Source organism: Mchenga conophoros, linkage group LG3 (genome assembly GCF_057382185.1).
Source record: "Mchenga conophoros isolate Kocher_MC1m ecotype Shallow Benthic linkage group LG3, M_conophoros_male_GT1.1, whole genome shotgun sequence".
Classification (NCBI taxonomy): domain Eukaryota; kingdom Metazoa; phylum Chordata; class Actinopteri; order Cichliformes; family Cichlidae; genus Mchenga; species Mchenga conophoros.
This window is the reverse complement of record NC_140528.1, coordinates 20,969,784-20,986,796: the sequence shown is the minus strand read 5'-3', so window position 1 is coordinate 20,986,796 and position 17,013 is coordinate 20,969,784. Positions and strand designations below refer to the sequence as shown.

Genomic DNA, 17,013 nt, shown 5'->3' with positions numbered 1-17,013 from the left:
TTAATAGTGTGATTTGGCCATCTGAACATGCTACCTATATAAATCCCAGCAGGAAGCATGTTTTAATAGTGTGATTGGGTCATCTGAACACCCTACCTATATAAATCCCAGCAGGAAGCATGTTTTAATAGTGTGATTGGGTCATCTGAACACCCTACCTATATAAATCCCAGCAGGAAGCATGTTTTAATAGTGTGATTGGGTCATCTGAACACGCTACCTATATAAATCCCAGCAGGAAGCATGTTTTAATAGTGTGATTGGGCCATCTGAACAAGCTACCTATATAAATCCCAGCAGGAAGCATGTTTTAATAGTGTGATTGGGTCATCTGAACACGCTACCTATATAAATCCCAGCAGGAAGCATGTTTTAATAGTGTGATTGGGTCATCTGAACACGCTACCTATATAAATCCCAGCAGGAAGCATGTTTTAATAGTGTGATTGGGTCATCTGAACATGCTACCTATATAAATCCCAGCAGGAAGCATGTTTTAATAGTGTGATTGGGCCATCTGAACACCCTACCTATATAAATCCCAGCAGGAAGCATGTTTTAATAGTGTGATTGGGTCATCTGAACATGCTACCTATATAAATCCCAGCAGGAAGCATGTTTTAATAGTGTGATTGGGTCATCTGAACACGCTACCTATATAAATCCCAGCAGGAAGCATGTTTTAATAGTGTGATTGGGTCATCTGAACACGCTACCTATATAAATCCCAGCAGGAAGCATGTTTTAATAGTGTGATTGGGTCATCTGAACATGCTACCTATATAAATCCCAGCAGGAAGCATGTTTTAATAGTGTGATTGGGTCATCTGAACACGCTACCTATACAACGGAGCCATTAACCACGTAAGGTAGCATATTCTGATAAGTTAGCACGGATTGATAGACAAGACTATAAATTTACGCTACGGTAGGATGTTTTGACAGCACACCTTTTCTCGTCCCCAACATTTTTCTTTTGTTAAGCTTACTGTTATCAAGGCATGGTAAATGAACAGTAAACCTTGCCTGATGACTAATCTTCCCGTTTCCCTCTCATTGATTTATTTGGGTTGTCATGGCAGAAGTATTAAACAATGCCTTTTATTAGAACATAAGCATTTAAATGCAGTAATTGTATTTGAATTAGTTAAATATGAGTGGGCAACTCTGACCATGACAAGACTGCATTTGCTCTAAAGAATTAATAAAAAATTTAGACATATTGTTGTCATTATTTTTACTCTTCAATTTTATGTGTTTTTTCTTTAAGATGGTATCAGAAGTTGCTCCTCCACCATGAAAAAAAACATCTGCATATATTCTTTCACTACATCCACGATTCTCCTCTGTGGTCTTCCTCATTCATCCTGTTTGGAGCTTAATGTTCAACATCCTTTATCTGTTAAAATTACAGAAGGAGAAGAAAGTAATCATCAGAGCAGGAATCATGATAAATGATAAATAGATTACCAGTACATACAAACATAACACTTGCATAATTTCTCTGATAACGCTGCATTGGATGGGTTTATTAACGGTGGGCTGAAATTGTACTACAGTCTGCTGGTGAGGAACTTTTTTGAGTGTTGAATACAATGTCCTCCACAATCTGTATATGAATTGTCATTAAAACCACAGAGATTCTTACTTATAAAGGAAAGAAAAGTGGGACAAAGCCCATCAACATATAGTGTATATTTTCTGAAACATTACAAAGATGCAGGTAATTCTGGGTTCACCTGAATTACAGATTAGACTGGTGGACAAACAGATGTTGTGTACAACTGGTGACAGCATCAGTGACAACAAATTAATCAGCGAGGCTGGAAGCAGAATTAGGAGGCGTCAGAGTCAGCGAGGGTCAGAGATCGACGAACAAATTGCCCACCTTCATGGATAATGCATCCCCCTCAGAAGGATTCAAAATTAGGCCACGAAGAACAGTTCAGGAAACCTATTTTGTTTCGTCTGTGAAACTGTATAAATAAAATGTAAATTATGTTAAAGGCAAACACATTTGTAAGCCATAAGAAACAAACATGCTTTGCAATATACCTTCAAACATCTGTATAGATTTGATACATTATTTATTAACTGAATTTGCTAACATGTCTTACATAGTGAGTGTGTCACGGCTGCCGAGGCGAGCCGTGCGGAATAAATGAGGATCCAATCACAGGCAGTCGTGGAGAAGTGAAGGTGATTTATTGAACACAAAAAGAATGTGGACAAACAGCAAACGGGGCTCGAACTAAACTAAACTGGGAAACAACTAAACTACAGAGCACAATCCTGATTGAAAACGAGCAGAGGAGAATGACGATGAAAAGCAAGGAGAAGGCACGGTGGATACACTGAGTAATACAGACGAACCGGCAACATGCAGGAGAACACACAGGGCTTAAATACACACACACCAGTAATCAGGGGATGAGAGACAGGAGGGCAACACAGCTGGGAGAAATCAGAGCTGATGGGACAGGGGAAATGTAAACTGAACATACTCACATCAGACAGAGACCTTCACAATAAAACAGGAAACTCAGACACGGGGAACCAAACAAGACACAGATCTAAACAGACAGCTTCACAAACAGATGGGGTGACACCATAGACAGACAGAGACACAGACTCAAAGGCAGACCGAATATCACACATAGAACTCAAACAATAATAATAATCATCATCATCATAATAAACTAGAAAATGATAACTAAAAGCACTGGGTCACTGACCCAGGACCATGACAGAGTGTTTCTTTTACTGATGATATTTCAGTGATATGTATTTTTTATGACTAAATAATGCTCTATCGAACACCTGGCAATAACAGCAGGTGTGGCAATTTTGTAATTTGTTGTTTAAATTTGATATTATTGTAGGCAGTATATTTTCTTAGCCTTTGTCATACTCATGCTTAACCCTCTCAGGCTCAAATTAAGTTTTTGTTGCTAATGCACAAAAGAATACCTGCAGTGGTACTTCTGAGTAAAAAACTCATGAAATATGTATGTGGGGTGATCAGGTTGTTAGCTTTTAACTGTTGCATATCTGCAATGCCTGCCTTGAGAGGGTTAACAAAGCAATCTCAGAAACCGTACAGTAATCTTGGGTGTGTGGGGGTCACCCAGAGTCAGAATCTAGTGAGATATCAGTGTCACCTCTTACAGTTTTCCTGTAATCTGAGCTCAAATATGAGAAAATATAGAGTACAGTACAGTAAATTGGGTAAATTTTACTGTTAATTTTCTCTGAATCGTACAGTAATTTGGGCTGTGGATCACAGGGTGGAGTGGAAAAAGTGGAAAAGTGGAGATGAACCAAAACTGGGAGTGGATTGTGAAGTACAATAGTGTCAGGACCAGAGTTGGTCAAGTTACTTGAAAAAAGTAATCAGTAACTAATTACTGATTACTTCCCCCAAAAAGTAATCCTGTTACTTTACTGATTACTTATTTTCAAAAGTAATTAATTACTTAGTTACTTTTAAAAAACACGATTTACAACCTGAATAGGTGATAAAGCGATAGATCTTTCAGCCCAATTCTACTTTTTCTGCATAATTCATCATATAAAATGTAATCAAATGGAAAAGTCTCTCTTTTTAAAACTTGTTTAATTAGTTTTAATCTTTTAACTTTATGCATCAAGCAAAAATTGAATTATATGTAACATTCTCTGACTGGAAGAAATTTGTTTAATATTTAAACTTATTTTCTGCCCATTCCAGCACATAAAATAAAATATTTTTTGTGTTTACACTCACTCTTTCAAATAGATGCAAGTAAAACACAGCAGAAAATAAATAAAATCAAAGACTAGCGGTCCTTTGGCTCTATTTTCACCTGTAAAGCAGGAGTAGGGTAGGCGGAGGTTTACCCTGGTGCAGGTGTGCCGCGGTCAGTTGAAGAATCCGCGAGTTTCTCTGTGACTTTCCCATTACGTCGTAGCGCACTCGGTGCTTGCTTGGAAGTTTAGGGGGTTTTTTCGCCGTAAAAAGAAGTTTTCTTCCCACGCACAACGGACACTAATGTTTTTGTCACTTTTTATGGAATCAAACTCAAAGTAAGGTCAGTACTTCCACGCTTTAAACGCTGCACGCTCATATTCTCTCCCGCACTCGATATATTATCCATTGTTGATCTGCACACAGCTGTTGTCACGGACGTTGCACTTGCTTACGTCACTGTCATGAGACATTCTCGCAAAAAAATCACTGTTTTAGTAACGCAGCGTTCCTACGGGAAAGTAACGGTAATCTAATTATCGTTTTTGCAATAGTAATCCCTTACTTTACGTGTTACTTGAAAAAAGTAATCGGATTACAAGTAACGCGTTACTGCCCATCTCTGGTCAGGACACAAAAGACTGCGTTTCTAAGCCAGTCGGCACCCGTACCGTAATATGCATAAGAATAGTGCAACAACATTTTAGGTGCGGCTGGCTTGACTGTGTGGTCCTAAGTGAGGGCTCACTTGACCGCGGTCAAATATGGTGCTGGAGAAACAAACTACAGAGAACTTCGTAAAGAGAGTATTGAGTGCTTTGGCGATGTAAATGGACTGGTTCTTATATAGTACTCAAAGCACTTTAAAGAACTTGCCTCATTCAGGTGTACGCAAGCACTTTTCTCTGTAAGCACTTTCTGTGTAATGTTCACACACATTCGGAGAGCAACTCTGGGTTGGTATCTTGCCCAGGGATATTTGGCATGCAGACGGGGATTGAAGCACCTTCCTCTACTACCTGAGCAAAGCCACCCCATGTTCGTCTGTGCACAGATTTCTTTCAATACAGTATTATCACAATTGTGCAAAAATACAGGCATGAAAACTTAAAGTGCGCGATCACAATAAAGGTGACGCTCAGAGACTGACTGAGTGATCTGAGAACTCATCAGCCCTCATCACTGCCTTCACTTACTTGCTGCTATGGGTGCAGGAATAACATAGTTATGCAGTTATCTGGGACTCTCCACCATTTGACCTTAGAACTGAAGAAGCTTCTCGGATGAGAGGTGAAACGTCTTCAAGTAACTTAAAGAAGTCCAGACGCTTTTCTTTACAAGCTCCTTTGACCAGTTATGCAGTTACTTTCTCAGTCTGCTAGAGCCTCCACTTGAACGCAAGAACCTTCATTTATCTTCTCAAACGGAATTCAAAATGTTTTTTTACAAATTGAAGGATTAAGATATAAATCGCAGAAGCATCGATCCACACATTCAAAGAAGAACAACCCAACAAACTCTTCATAAAACTCCAAGAGATATGAAAATCTTTATTTCTGTCTATTCTGTGTTGTTAATAACATCACATCTTCACATAGTAGCAAAAACATATTAAACAAACATTAATCTCAACATGCATACTGTACTTCAAGTTTCTCTCATGGAAAGGCCAGTGTTACTTTTATAGTATCCTTTCCATAAATATCATAAATATCTTTACCCATGTAGTGGAATTATTTTATTTTTTCATTTTAGTTAACAAGTATAATGTGACCACATTCACTTTTTATCAGGACAAGCTACACCACCACGGTGGTTAGCATACAATAACACTGCCTTGTTCTCAAAGCTTCTTGCTAACTGTACTTTTTTCTGAGATGTTCTCTTTAAGTAAGGATACTGAAAGTGTAAGCAGTGTATACGGTCACATCACGTGCTTAAGGTTGTGTTAGCACTGATAATAAGTCATCATATCAGCTGTAAATGCAGTGCTGCTGCTGTCCTTACGCTATACTTTCAAGCATCACACTTTCTTACTGGCCAGTTTATTTCCACTTTTTATGCTCTAGTATGGTGTGACTGAATGAAGTCAGCAAACCAAATTCTGTCCATCTGAGGATGAGAAGAAACTTGCATGAAATGGGAAGAATGAGATGAAGATGGCTCCTATGCTTTAGACGTGGCACTGTTTCTGCCATTGTAAGTACGCTAATGCTTGAAAGATCCATTAAAAGTCTGACACTTCACTCTTCAGCTGGAGCGTCCATCAAGTTTTACATTCCAGGTTTCCTCGTTGGGATTACGACTCAGACGATGATGTGAAAAATTAGTTATTACATTAAACCCATAAGATCAACACTGGCAAAAAAGCCGTGCACTTCACAGAGCAGCTTTCTATGGCCGAGCAGCTCCTGCAGGTGTAAGGTGTAGGTGTCACAGCACTCTGGTCCAAAGAGGTTATGTGCAGCATGCAGACAGAAAATGGCTTTACAGAATATGACTGAATGTTGAGGCACCAAAACACACTCAGTCTGCCCCTCAGTCTGATCAAGAAGAAAACCTGACTGAGCGCTTCATAACATCAGTATGATGATGCCCCAGAGGCCATGTTCAGGTTATTCTCCCGTCCACACTGAGCGGGCGGATCAGTGGAGTCTGCATTAGCTTTAACAGAAAGGTCTGATTTAAGCAGGTAAGCTGAATAGACAAGAAAAGCTAGAAAGCTTTATCAACTATAACCCCAGCGAGGACCTTGACAGGTGTCTTGTGTACAGGTGAAGGCTGGACAGTCAGCAGGATACCTTCCTAACATTTGTCATTCCCAGCATTGAACCGTTTCCTGGCACAGCCTCAGTGAAACAGAGCATCGTTTCCACCCCACAGTTACAGACAGGCTGTGCTTTTCTTTGGTAACACCGTCGAAAGAGAAGCCCCGTGTCCTCTCTCAGTAGCTGCTTTCGTGTCCTGTCAGGATGTACAGGCTGCTCAGTGCTGACGGGTCATCAGTCGGTGTGCTCTGAAGGATGATGGCTCTGCACAGTGTCAGCAAATGAGAAGGAGATGAGTTGTAAAGGAGAACCAGAGAAAGGCAGTACTAACCTAAAGCCAGTGCCTCCACCTGCTTCTACTCCTCCCACCTCTAGTGCTAACACTACTCTACTGATACTACAACCACTGTAGTTTGACTTTAATGCTACACACTGGTACAGTACTGGTACACTTACTGGAGTTTTACTCCTGTTCCTGCTCATCACCATGCCTACTACTTTTTTAAACTTTATGATAAGTGTGAACATTTACACACCAGCATACAAACAAGTTTAAAGTAGAAAAAAGGAAGCAAAGAGCTGAGAAATACATAAAACATAACACAGAAGAAAAAGAAACCTTTGCAGGGATTCCTTCTACACCCAGTTTGAGTAAAAACTAACTGAAACACAAGGAAAGAAGATAAGATCAACTAAATAAGGGTTGTATAATAATACTTAGTACTGGCAGCCAGCAGCGCTAAGCCTCAGCCTCCCAGTAGACACACCTATGGTACTGTTAGATTATAATATTATTTTATGCCATGTTATACCCCTAATTAAAGATTGTGAATTATTATGTAGTTTTAGTTTGCATTATTCTCCTGAATTAGAAGAAGCTGACAACTATTGCATTAGTTAAACTGATTTGCATTAAAGTAGACTGCTGATTTATTGTGGATGAATGATATTGTTTTATGATGCATAATACTGCTGCAGAAAGCCATCGCCTTATTTGTCTGATTAGAAGAGAACAGAGCATGCTGGAGTTTTCTGCCCCAACTCAGCAGGAGCAGATAAACGGGGAGCCAAGGTCGTAGCTTAGGCGCCGTGTGAGAGAAAGGATGTGAATGTTTAGGCTTTTATGATAAGGTGGAGGCACCAGAGGCTATAAGAGTTTGAGCAATGTGTAAAGGATACTGGCAAGTGGCTTTGGCACCAGAAGCGAGAGAGCTGACAGCCTTCAAAACTCCTTTTGGTATGTACCAATTTAAAGTCATGCCATTTGGGCTTCAAGGTGCACCAGCGACATTCCAACGATTAATGGACCATGTACTGAGAGATGTGTCAGCATTCTCTGCAGCATATCTGGATGACGTGGTGGTGAACAGCCAGTCCTGGGAAGAGCATGTCATTCACCTACAGAAGGTGCTACACTCCATCAGAATGGCTGGACTGACTATCAATCCCAAGAAGTGCTCCATAGCCAAGAGAGAAGTGGAGTACTTGGGCTTTGTAGTTGGCTCTGGGAAGATAAAGCCGCAGGTTGGAAAGATTGAAGCAATTCAGTCCTTCCCAGTTCCGACAACAAAAAGGAAGGTGAGAGGTTTTCTGGGTCTAGTAGGCTGGTACCGGAAATTCATACCTTCTTTTGCAGAGCGATCCACTGTACTGAATGACCTCACAAAAGGCTCAGCCCCCAACAAAGTGCGTTGGACAGAAGACTGTGAGCAAGCATTCAGAGACCTCAAGGAAGCAGTTTGCACACATCCAGTTCTACACAGTCCAGACTTCAACAAGCCATTCATCTTGCAAACTGATGCTTCAGGAGTTGGCCTTGGTGCTGTCCTTCAGCAAGAGGTGGATGGTGAAAGAAGGCCTGTGGTGTTTCTGAGTCGGAAACTACTCGACAGGAAGACGAGGTATTCGACGGTGGAGAAAGAGTGCTTGGCCATGAAATGGGCTATTGAGGCCTTGAGGTATTATCTTCTGGGACGTCACTTCACTCTGGAGACTGATCATCGTCCCCTCCAGTGGTTGAACCGCATGAGGGATGCAAATGCCCGCATTGCAGGATGGTACTTGTCTTTGCAGCTTTATGACTTTACGGTCCAGTATAGGCCAGGGAAGTCAAATGTGGTTGCTGATTGTTTATCTAGGATGACAGAGGACTGAAGCACTTCGCGCTCAAGAGAGGGAGGAGGAAATGTAAGGAAGAGGACTCCCTTACTGTATTTTTTTTTTTTTTTGTGCCTGTCCCGTTTGGCTCTTTTGCCATCAGAACTATTGTCTAAAGGCAAAGAAAGATGCCCAACGGATTTACTTTACCAAATTGACCATCCCAGCCTTGCCGTAATGGTCCATTTGATTCACCTTTTATTGTTCATTTCATTTTCACTTACTGAATACGGGACAGACTTGACTGTATTTATTTATATGTATAGCACTTTAGAGCACACCTTTCACTTTATTAAAAGCACCTTATCAAGCAATTTATGAGCATTGCACTTTAAGCATGGATTTGCACACAAGAAGTTTAAATATTTATTGACTATTTATTGGGAATTTTAAAATCAGTTGGTAGCCTTATTTCAGATCCTGCACAGCTGCTCCTCATCAAGGAATGTGGTGGTTGTCTGTCAGGAGAGAAGAATGGTGATTGAGATTGTGATTAAGGTTTACCAGTAAGGAAAACTAATGCAAACGTGTGTGTGAAATCTAGGGATAAAAGTGGTGCAAATAAGTGTTTGTAAGTTAATGATTACTCACCTTTCTTGCCTGTGTCCTCTTCAAGGTGTTTGGGCAAATGTTTCCCCTGGGGTCCAGACACCATTTAAAGGTTCCGGGAGAGACCATTGGTAAAGAGAGTGTGGTGAATCTTTTTGTGCTTGGGTTTCTGGGTTTTTATAATATTGGGTTTGGTGTAACATTAAGTGTGAAATATTTATTAATATGTAAATGTGGAAATGTATTTATGTATTTATTTATTCTAATTAATATATTGTATACTGTGGTGGAAGGTTGGGATTTAAGAATTTACCTGAGAGTGGAATAATGGTTAAGTCTGTGACAGCTGAACATATTTAAGGCTGCCAGTTGTCATTAGAGGTGGATTTTTTGTAGTGATGGCCAAATGAAGCTTTCCGAAGCACTGAAGCTTGTATTGAAAAACGGTTCATTACTCGAAGCTTTTCAACACAGTCCTCTCCGGTGACATCTGGTGGTGAAAATTTTGAAGAGCAGCTTGAATCTGCAAAATAAAACGGACTGCTCAATCATCACTGCTCACTCAAGAGTGGAGTTCTCTCTGATATTGGGCCACCGTTCCGTTGCTTTGAACATGTAATTGGTTTTGTTTTCTCGATTGGGGGGCTGAAAAAAATGTAATGCGTATTTGCGTAATACATTTTGATCAATAAACTTTCCCTATTTAAACATGCACTATGGTGGCCTTTCTTTGCTCATAACTCCTTGATGTTGGTAAATACAATAAGTGAGAAATATATATAATATACATATGAGAATGCACAGCACATTATGGAGTATGCCCCTGCTGTGAAGTCCTGCCTCCATCTACTTGTCGTTTAATCACTGGACAGCTGGACAGGTTCATACAAAATATTAGATGAGGCCAATTGTCCTATACATATTTTTGACCTAGGGGTGGGATTGATTGTGAACTGGAAAGGGAAAATGCTTAGGGAGCTGAGTACGGCTGCATCGTCACTGATTTGTAGAATCATTTTGATTCGATACAGGATCCGATTCAATTTGATTGGAATCTGGAAAGTTTTGCCTCAGTCAGAAATATTACAATTCTGATCATTTAACAGTATATATCCATAATTTCGTATCTATTAAAAGAAAGCTGACACATGTGAGACTTAATTAGAGATGTAAACAGAGAGTTATGAAACCTGCAGCTGCAGAAGCCAGCGGGAAAAAAAAGAGGCAAACACAGCGCGGACCCGACGACACACCAAAATCTGATTCTGACGCGTCGGGTCCGCACTCTGTGTTCACGTTTGTATGCAGAATCCGTAAACCTGCTCCCAGTTACTGTTTTAGCTGTATGGTGTTTGACGACATGTTGTGAGGTTTAACCTGAGATGCTGGCGTTTCAGGCATAATAACGTTAATTTACAAATCGACACGGGATTTTAATGAATCAATATCACTTTATTCAATTTAGCATGGATTGTAATCAGAAAGGCGATAATCAAAACCCACCCCTAATCAAGAACTTGCAAAGTAAAAACATGATCAATGTAAGGTAGCCCTTTTGTTATTTACATTTAAAAAGAGGATTAGTGTTACTGTGCGCTGGCTGAGTCTGTTTCTTTTCTTAGAAATAGTTTCTCCTGCCCTGGAGAAAATCCACTTGCATGGAACAGAAGAGGCTGTGGAGTGCAGGAACTACACTGCAAGCTGGTAGATATGCAGGTATTCCTGGGTCCTGCAGACTATCACCTAAAAACAATAAACAAAATGATTTTCTAAACTGTGTAGCAATGTAATGTACGTATAGTGTCAAATACATTGTTGTAGTCTTCATCAGCTTTAATTCACATGGAAGTGTTCCTAAAGTCATATGCTGTAATGATATTTACATTATGAAAACATGATTTTGGACATTTCAAGTTTTTCACTTCGGCAGATAAAATGAATTGAGCAAAATCAACTCAAAATATTCCCACACGCCAGAACGTCCTCTCTTCCTCGCTCATATCTGTCAGTGGAATGATCACCTCTTCGCTCTCTGTCACCATCAACACACTCCACGAATCCCGTGGATGATTCACTTCCTTATATCCGTTTGAATCAGGTACCGAAGCAGTTACGTGCGTAATGAAGCTTCGGACGTCACTGGTCACGTGACTTTTGCCAAACGAAGCAAGCCTCGACACAGTGCTTCTGAACCAGTGTGTTGTTTTTTTCGACACACGCTCCGGAGCGTCAGCTTCAAGCGGGCCATCACTACCATATAGCAAATAAATACTTTGTTCCACTACACTTGCCTTGGTCTGTCTCACTGTGTTTCCAGCCGCTAAGGGCCGCCCTGTTACAAGGACAAACAGCAGCACATGTTCTCTAAATGTTTGCAGTCATTTTTAAATGACGCTGATACTACATGAGACATTTTCCACATTTATTGTCTTTGAACAGAGAATAATAAAGCCATCAAACATACACAGGCTTCTGCAAATACAAACTTCTGTGGTGCATTTGATGACCTGCAGAGGAGAACAAGTCGGGCTTTTCAGCCCTAACACAACAAGAACAGCTGTGGAACCATTGGCCATTTGCCATAGTGTAGCTGAGTCAAAACAGCCCAAGTGCTGAGAGGGAAAACATGATGATTTATGTAAAGTCATAACTGGCTGCAGCAGCTGAGCTTTGACCTGTGAGCTGCAGCTTAAGCTTCTTTTATGGTTCAGTGTTTAATGTTTAAACTGTTTATGGCTGCACACACACCCACAGTCAGGTTGTATACATATTGAAATATTATATACAGTGTGGCAGCTGACCTTTGACCTTTGACCTGCGAGCTTCAGACTCATTGCTGGTGTGAGGTGTTTACTATTGAAGCTTGCAGACACACCCACATCCTCTAATTTGTTCTCAGGGTTGTTCAGTGTGTTGGAGTTGGAGCAGAAACCTGCTGCAGGTTAATTATTGATCAAACAATATCACACAAGGTGCAGCAGCTGACCTTTGACCTTTGAGCTTCAGACTCTTTGCTGGTGTGAAGTGTTTAATGTGACTTCAGCCTGCAGACACAGAGGACTGATGAAGCAGAAGATTGTCTCTGTTTCTACACAGACCTGGTCCAGACAGCAGAGCTGCAGAGGGAAGACGTTCATGGGAAGAAGCTGAGTAAGTGCAACGTCCTCTTTGAATCCTGGATCAGGAAGTGAAGCCGGTGAATATTTGGTGTTTCAATAAGGTTTCTGTCTTTGACTCAGTCTGCTGTCACTTTGTTTCAGAGAGAAAAAGAGATTTCAGATTAACTGCATTATATGCTGAGTAACTAAATGCTGCTAGTCTGTGGTGTCACTCCCAGCAGCATCACGTCATTTCTTTACTCTGACCTTTAACATCAGTTAACTTAGCTAGCAGAGCAGCTAGCAGTTAGAGTATGAACTCTGTGTCAGCAGTCAGCTTGGTCCTGGTGGTCACCTGGTTTCATGTTTGCTGATGATCCAGATGTGTCCACATAATTATTTATTTCTGTAAATGTAAAGACTTTACAGATAAACAACAGCAGCCCTCTGGCTGGACTCTAACCTGTGAGTTTCCTGTGACTGAAACCACAAGCTGACATTTTCCTTCTGAAGCAGCTGAATGGATGTTTAAGTTTACCTGCATACATGGTGCAAATAAACCCGCTTTGGATGGTTTGGAGGCGGAGCCCAAAGCAGGACAGGATTCTAATGTGATTGGTCACTTTGATGAGGTGGCTGGAACTCAGGTGGTCGAGCAGGTCACCTGCTAACCAGAAGGTTGGTGGTTTAATGCCAGTCTGCATGGTGTCCTGGTGAATGTTCGACAGGAAACACTTAGACACATGGAAAAAGTGCTTGTGTGAACGTACAAGTTGTGTAAAGCTTGTGTTTGAAAAATAAAGTTTATTTCTTATTATTTATTTTATAATAAAGTTTTTTTCCTGTGCAGCAGTGGAAATACTGACAACTATAGCTGGATTATTTATTTGAACTCTTTTAAACCAGAGGCTTCAGACGCAGGTTCTGCAGCCTTTAATGGTAATAGTCAAAGTGTGATCGGTGAATTGTGAGCAGCAGAAAGGAGGAAAGCACTAATGCTGGCACAAGGGGCCACAAGCCAGTGTACTCCAAGTGCCAGCCTGGGTAAATGGGGAGTGTTGCATTAGTAAGGGCCTTCTGAACTAAAGCTTTACCAAATAAAATGCGTGGATCATAATGAATAAGACTGTCATGCTACTGATGGCTGAAAGAAAAGGAAGAGGAGGAAGGAGGCATGTTAGGAGTAGGGATGGGTATCGTTTAGGTTTTATCCGATACCGGTGCCAAACCGGTACTTTTGAAACAGTGCCTGTGCTTAATCGGTGCTCGAATCAGTGATTAAAGAATGGAGAACACAAACTTTGTCCAAAAACCTCTCATGTTTTTATTTTTAGCAGTCTCTTTTTTTCTGCAAAATGATAACCAAGTTAGCCTTTTCTGTTGATACAAGATACCTCCTTTGGTTGGAACCGGTGCTTAAAGAATGGAGAACACAAACTTTGTCCTGAAACCTCTCATGTTTTGTTGGTTTTTTTGTAAAAAGATAACAATGTTAGCCTTTTGTGCAGCTATAGGGCATATATGGTATCACTCTATCAAACAAGAAGACAGCAGCATGTAACTACAACGGTGTTTGCTTGTTCACCTTACATTAATGTAATAACGTGGTTAGCCTACTCAACGTAAATTACACACAAACAACATTAAGCTACACACGCAGAGAAGAACGGCTGCTGCTGCCGTCATCATCCTCATCATTTCTGCTCCTCTGGCAGGGCTAGGGGCCAGGACTCTCCTCTTCAGGTTCTTGGGGGATGTTGCTAACTCCGTGTCCGATAACAGGCACCACACCCGCAGTAGTTGTGCTCGGTGTGAGGTCTTGCAGGAAGCTATCAAATACGGTGCATTTCTCGGCTTTAAAAAAAAAAACACTATGCGTCGCCGGGTGTTTCATGGTAAACAGACTGATTCTTATATAGCGCTTTTCTACTCTCCCAGAGTACTCAACATGCCACATTCACCCAATCACACCAGCACTTTATCTGTACTCAGTGCTTTCTAAGTACATTCACACTCCGAATGTGGAGAGCAAGTTGGGGTTAGTATCTTGCCCAAGGATACTTGGCACGAGGAGCCTGGGATCGAACCATCAGCCTTCCGACCAGTAGGTGACCAGCTCTACCTCCTGAGCTACAGCCTCCCTGTTTCACCAGATTCGAGGTGTTACCTCCTTTGCACAGTATCAGCTTAAAGCACTTGTTGCAGGCTGCTGAGTTTGCATCTTTTGCTGTGAAGTACAGCCAGACTTTGACCGCTTAGCCTTGGGCATTTTTAATCTGTCGCTCTGCTCTAAAAGAACATACGTACCGGGGCCCGCCTACTATCCTTGGAAAGGTAAAATGATTGGCTAGAATCCAAAGTGTATGACATCTCAGGAAAAAAAGCACCAAAATGTGCACTGCTTTTCAGTCTGGTTACTACCGTTTATGTCAGACCCGGTGCCATAATGACATCAGATACCGGTGCCCATCCGCAGTTAGGAGGCAATGGTAGAGAAGGAAAGACAGGAGATGGTAAATGGCCTGCATTTGTATAGCGCTTTTCTAGTCCATAGGACCCCAAAGCGCTTTACACTACATTCAGTCATCCACCCATTCACACACAGGCGATAGCAAGCTACATTGTAGCCACAGCTGCCCTGTGGCGCACTGACAGAGGCGAGGCTGCCGGACACAGGCGCCACCGGGCCCTCTGACCACCACCAGTAGGCAAACACGGGGTTAGTATCTTGCCCAAGGATATTTGGCATGCAGCCAGGGTGCAGCCTGGGATCGAACCACCGACCTTCTGATTAGTGGCTGACCTGCTCTGCCACCTGAGCTACAGCCACCCAGAGTGGAGGTGATGTATCTAAATGCATCTGAACAAAGCAGAAGTGCACACCAAACTCAACGGATAGTCAAATGTAGAATCACAGAACAGAACTGCAGGCTGAGTTTGGATGTTTGTCTTTCACACCTCTCTGCGTCTCACACACACAGTGACGTCAGACACAGTCACACTCACTGTTCCATCTGCTTTGTGCACAAATTCATTACTTTCTTCCTTCAATGATCTACATACTACGTGCTGCCCAGTGAATACTTTGCAATGTATTCCATCCCCTTTCAAGGCAGAATTACCCAGTTTATTCCCCATTACAAGACAACAATCAGTCACACTCACACAGACCACGTCTGGCCCGCACTCGCTCACACGTGCGTTTACCCACCAATGAGAGCTCTATCCTCCTTACATATTGGTGGATAAACCAAACACTCAACGCCCTCAGCGGCAGAGGAAAAACCTCCTTTCGGTGGAGCAACCATCCTTAACCCTCCTTAAAAACTGGCGAAGAAACCAGACCTCCTTAGAATAATTAAAAAACTGGTGGGGAAACCAGACCTCCTTAAAAAAAATAAAGAAAAACCGGTGGAGAAACCAGGTAGCTTCTAAAACACCATCTGTTTTAGAAAACAAAACAGATGGTGAATTCTTTAGAGAATTTTCTAGAAATCTTTTTCTTTCAAAACAGAATTCAGAATATTGATCTTTGACATGGAAGCTGTTTCTACAGGATCCTGATGGACACTCAAAGCTTTCATAAAATGTTCTCATTAGTTGTTTGCAGCAGAATATCACCTGATGTGAACCAAAACAACAAAAGTGCTCTGCACATGTGTGTGAGACTACAGATTCTAGAACCAGAACTGCTGATTTCATTACTCTGAACTTTTAAAGGCAGGTTTTGTATCTGAGAGCAGGGACACTTGCTGTGTTCAGTGTGACTCGTCTCTGCAGAAGGTCAGGGCTCTGATAGTTGCAGTTAGCGGGTGACTTACTGGGCAGGTGGATCCTGAGTGTCTGTTGGAGTCAGGGTTCATTATGGTCCTGGTTGCTACTGGAAATAAAGAAACAAAAGGAGGGTGTGTTGTTCAGGAAGTACAGACTGTAGCTCAGCAGGTAGAATTACTAACTGGAAGGTTGGAGGTTTGATCCCTGGCTGCTCCAGTCTGCACGCCACGGTATCCTTGGGCAAGATGTGGAACCCCGACTTGCTCTCCGATGCATCCATCATAGTGTCATTGTTAGAAAAAGAAGTGCTTGTGTGAATGAAGCACGCTGTATAAAATGCTTTGACTGCTCATACAGAAAAGCAGCTCATAAGAACTGGTTCATTTTCCAGATAATTCCACTATTAAGACAACAGACATTTGGGAGGCTTTCTCTGAGAGTAACACTGAAAGTCTTGCTGCTCCTCCACAAAATGAACTTCAGATTAAAGACACAGCTCAGATAAACACAACTCAAACTAATCTACACTATTTTTCTTTATTACGCAGCGTTTTTATAACTATTTCCAGATGTTTCTAAAGATGAAAACAGAATTAAACTCCAGCCTGATGCGTTTCTGAGGTTCCTGACTCTGACCGTCCCTCAAACGCCTCTCTGGGCGTTTCCTTCCGTCACTTTTACTTTCGCTTTCGTGAATGTTGTGGCGCAGTTGATCGTCTTATTAAATTCAGTTCTTTGCATTCTTTTGGCGGCGAAGAAAAACTGGGCTCAAAGTGGTCAAACTCAAAAAATGATCTTTATTTTACATTCCCGGGAACGGAGAACTGTTAGGCGCTATCATGCACCCACAGCTCTGAAAAAAAAATCACAAGCTGCATGTGTATATATATTTCTGCTACGTCACATATAGTTTCGATCAAAACAACTCCTTACATAGTAG

General features: G+C 41.5%; 1 protein-coding gene across 1 annotated transcript in view; it reads left to right on the top strand.

Annotated features, from left to right (window-relative positions):
• The window catches only part of LOC146577641 (protein NLRC3-like), a 142,735-nt gene that overhangs the window by 36,521 nt on the left and 89,201 nt on the right, over window positions 1–17,013 (top strand). The gene's annotated exons all lie outside the window — the stretch shown is intronic.